Below are 5,186 nucleotides of genomic sequence, written 5' to 3'. Positions count from 1 at the left end.
GCTGACAGCATCCTGGTTGAAGTAATTACTTTCTGCAGACATCTCCCAGGGTGCAAAGTGTCCAGACGACAGCCGCATTCTTACACTGGCAGTCTCAGGGTCACAGCTCACTCTGGTAACAAACTGGATTGTTCAAGAGTACCATTTGAAATACAACTATAACTGTACACGCTACACTGTATATTCACTATATTCACTTATATTCACTCTCTCTATTGAAGTATTTAGATAACACAGAGGAGGAGCTGGTGTCTTTAAGATTGTTTACAACGAATATCAAATGTTATCAAGCTAGGTACTTAGGCTTGGTATGAAAGTTTGCTTTCACATGGTGAAAATAACAAGACTGTGACGCAACTTGCCGCAACCTAGACGAGTAATTAGAGGAAACCTGTGACCAAGGCGAAAGTGAGGGATTTAAAGTGGCATTAAACTGGATATAAAAGAACAATACAAACAACAATTTTAGGTGTAAATGAGGTGTAAGGAAGTGCTGCATAAGAGATTTTTAACCATGTGCACTGAATGTTGACACATGATAGGTCTTAAAACATTTCATTGTTGTTTACTGGCAACAGCTTTTATTGGAGAAATGCTGTAATTTAAACCTGTGGTTCACAGAAAATAGCATAAAGTGATATTCTATGTTCACTTTTGAGAAATATATATAGTCACAAATGATCAGGGTATTGTTGAATATAGTGGATGATGATTGATGACTTATAGTCTCTTCATCTATCAAAATGGATATATCCTTATTATGTATGTAACATAAAAGCAGTTATGTTTACTTAAAAAGTAGTATCACATTTTTTCAGGTTTGTCTAAAAATAATATTTATATATGTTGTATTTGTAAAATTGTGAACCTATCCTTTAATTGGTTAAAAAAAATGTGATTGTATGTGTTTCTATTTCTGATATAGGTTTTCATTGATTATTCACAAATATGTACTTAAAAGTTGACTTATTATAGATAACATGGCAATTTCCACTTTGTATAGGCTGTTAGGCTGTTTGCAGTATATGTGCTCCACATTTTCTGTATTGTATGAAAACTGCAATCAAATCCAATTGGAAGAAAATATCAACATAATAAATGTGTAATCAAGCACCGACACACTATACTCTGTTGTATTTATTTTAACTCAGTAATTACTAATATTAATTATACAGCCATGTCACTCATTCAATTTTATGTAAAGGACATCTTGCTTTACTAATATTTCTTAATGACATGCACTTTTAATGGTAAGTTTTTATTGACACAAGTCACACATTAAATGCACAGCCTGGTAACAGTGCACAGTCAGACGTGTAGCCCCAGCAGGAAACCAGCAGCTTATATGTCTCCGGTCTCTACTGATTAACATGGATAACTTTGACCCACAGAACGGGTGAGGATTCCTGTCTAATTGAATTACTGTCAGTCTCCTAGCCTCCAAATATTGTCTTGAACTTATACCCTTCTCTGTTGCCAGAAACTATTTACATTATATATGCTGTAGAGCTTTTTCCCAAGTCTACTTGAATGCAATTTAGTTTTAGGCTCTGGTACAAACACAGACGGTATATAAAAAGCATATGAAGCATACATGTTTTAGTTTTTCAGAAACTACAATTGGACTGTATGCTCTTGTACTCAACCAAATTTGATGTAGCTGTCATAAAATAAAAGTAAAGGCGTCTTATATGATACATATATATATAATGAAAGCACTGTACATGCGGTTTTTGGGAAAGAAAATAAAAGCAGGTTTGTCTGAAGTAGCAATCGGCTGTATACCAGGTTTTTCTTGATTATATAGAACTAAAACACCTGCTGTGTTTTGATCCAAAAATATAACACTTTAAGGGTAGATAATATGTATTCAATATGACGACACACAGTACTTCAATATAGAGCTCTGACCTAGAGGGAAGGGAGGACAGACGATGAAGGGAGAAAGCTTGTCTTTGATTGAGTTCCATTTTTATGTTAAGGCAAAGGTTATGTCACTTATTGCATTGCTCTGGAATGAGGTGCAAAAACATGGCTGCCAGCTCTCTTTCCCCCTCAGGCCCTTTCTAACCCAAAGTCAGGACTTATGTGCTGTTTTACGCATTTTATCCATTTTGCATCATAGGAAAACACAAGATAAAGACCTCTCAGTAATACAGGTCCCCAGCGCATAAATAGCTTTTGATCTCACTTGTTAGTATCTAGCAACAGTTCACTTATATAAAATGCATTTGACTTGGACATTCAAGTCACACCAACATGAACATCCTATTAAATATCATATCTCAAGTGTCCATGTTGGATTCCAAAGTGGACAGTCTAAGATTTATGGCACCATTGACCCTCATTGCTTTGCTGCTTCCTCAAGAGAACCTGCCACAGGCTGCGTGCCAAATGCTTTAAAATTTAAAGAGGTGATGAAGAAACTATCCAGAGGAGACAAAAACACATCAGTTCTGCCACAATAAGACTTTTCTCTTCCTTTCTTCCAGCCTCTTCTTTCCAGCTGATCTGTTTCACCCTCAGCACTCATTGCCAGCCCTTTGAACTTCTTTCTTTATAAAAACAACTGGCCATTGGAACTTATGATTGTGGTTACATTATATGGAAAGCCTGCAAAATCAGATAGATGTGATGTGTAACTGCCCAACAAGCCCATGTGAACAGCTTTGCCTGAGCACACACTGCAGGATGAAGGAGGCTCACGGATAGCAAAGGAGATTTTTTTTTTTTTTTTCTCAGGCTTTTTGCTGCGAGCAGAACACCTGCATTCTTTCCAGGCTCTCTGGAGGACTCTGAATTTGACCTCAGCGTATGAGTAAAAGGGTATCCAACTTCTTCAAAATGTCAGAATGCCACATAACTCTATTGTTTCTGACATGTTAACTCCGCAAAGACTCAGATAAAGAAACACCTTTCTAGTGTTGAGGCTGACATACCTTTCTAAGAGCAGTGGAGGATACAAAAACTCCCATATTCTCACAGCAGCGCTCTGATTTGTCCACATTTACTGCTAAAGTGATAAAGTGCTGTGACAATACCCCTGGAGTGTCTCATAAATGCTTTGTATTGACCTTAAAGCAGTTGCTGACCACAAACAGAACCACAAACGGGGGCATTTCTCCGGTGGGGAGGAGATGATTTTCTCCGGCAGGCACACAGGATCACTGTGTTGCCAGCTGGTACTCTAAGCTGACCTTCCACAGACAGCAGCACCTTCCATTGCTCCAGCCCTCAGCATGCAAATCGCTGCTCTGCAGGATGGATTGGGTTCCAGGACCCTCTCCTCTCCTGGGACTGACCCAACCCGGGGAACAGGGGGCTTTCATGGGAGATCACAGGTGCTTATATACAAAATGGCAATTTTCTTCTTCCATAATTCCATGTTACTGCATTACCAGATCTTATCATGAGGCCAGTATCTCATTCCTGAGGTTTTAGACGTTAATGAAAGATGCTTTGCCTCTGGCCACTGGGGGCTACATCAACAAGCCTAGGATTCCTGTTGGCCTTTGTAGGGGAATACCAAAGACACAGAGCGGACTGAGTTGAGGTCAGAGACAAAGCAAGGAGCTGAAGCTGGAAATGCTGCACCAAAAACAAGCTTGTATGCAATATAACGCGGTGGACCCCAACCATTTTTGTCAGGCATACACCCATAACCCTATCAAAAGTAGCCTGCCCCTTTATTGACACCACCTGTCATGTTTCAAACATGTCCATTTGAACTCTTTTTAAACTGGATGGGAAATATATTAATTACATAAAACTGGATATTGTTATAATAATGTTTTCATACAACTGAACTGCATTTGCACTTGGAGTAGCAGCAGACTGACATTTCAATAAACAGTTTCTGCTGCTTTAAGCTAATGAAAAATGTATTTACTTTCAGCCTTTATTCATTATTCATGACAATTAAAGAATACAATTTTAACAATTCTAACAATTAAAACCTTTCATTCATTACTTTTAGGGATTTTACCATGTTTTTTTTTTTGTTTTGTTTTTTTTGTTCTTGTTTTTGACAGAGCTATTTTAAGCTAACTATTTCAACCACTGATCCATTACTTTTAGCTAGGCTACCTGTTTCACCCACTTAGCTAGGCCTATCTATTTAAACCACCTATCCATTACTATTACTCAAAACTGATTATCCATTACTTTTAGCTGGTTATCTCAAACAATTATACATCACTTATAACTCACTGTTTAGACCTCTGAGTTCTCATAAATGCTCTCTAGTTTTCATGTAATCTCAATCACAACATGGAGCATTCAAGTGTTACAGCCAACTCAAAATGTGGATACTTTTTTAATTTCTTTAATCAAATCCTAATTTTTATTTTTTCAAATTAGTTGAGTCTCTTCACAGTCTTTCCATGTAGATCCTTGCACCTTCAGAAGTACCCTCTGGATAACAAGCACCCCTGGTTGGGAATCATTGCTCTCATACATGTGCAAGCTGACTTGACTATATAACACTTCTTGTCTTTATGGGGTCACACGTGGTAATTATCTGTTGCTGTCATACTGTACAATTACATAAACAGCGAAATATTAAAAATGAATGCACTGCGTCTATGTACACTATGGTATAATAATACAAAATGAATGGCACATTATTCTTTTCATTTGAGAATAGAAACATTTTGATGATTACTTTTTATGCCCTTTGTGTGCCCTGGAATCAGACTAAAACAACCTCAACAATATGTGTTGAGGATATGTAATTTCAGCCACTTAGGATCATTAAAAAGAGATCATATTGAATATCACTTCTACAGAGAGAAAGAGAAAGCGAGAAAGAAATAAAGAAGAGATTTGTTTGTCAGTCAGTTCCGACCCACTCAATCTCCTTAGCCTTGTGAAAGAGGGGGAGAGAAAGGGTTGGGGTCAGCTTTCTGTAAATCTTCTGATGAAATGTTGACAAAACAGCCAATTTTCTGTAATTTTGGTGCAGCCGTCTTTCAGCGGTTTACTCACTCAGAACCCCCTCATTTCAAACAGCAGCACACTGCGACCTCTGACATGTATCTCGTCCCTGACTTCTTTGGCCTGGCAGAAAGACGTAACAGTTGTGCCTTTTAGGTCAGGTGGATGCCGTTTAAGAAGCCAGCTTCATAAATGAAGCCTTTGTCTCTCAAACAGGCTCTCTTGGGCCCCAGTAAAAGGATAAGAAATGT

The sequence above is a fragment of the Trachinotus anak genome, unplaced genomic scaffold (genome assembly GCF_046630095.1).
Source record: "Trachinotus anak isolate AG129_WGS33_773 ecotype Australia unplaced genomic scaffold, CSIRO_AGI_Tana_v1 ptg000008l, whole genome shotgun sequence".
Taxonomy (NCBI): domain Eukaryota; kingdom Metazoa; phylum Chordata; class Actinopteri; order Carangiformes; family Carangidae; genus Trachinotus; species Trachinotus anak.
The sequence above is the reverse complement of the archived record's forward strand: the minus strand, read 5'-3'. Positions refer to the sequence as shown.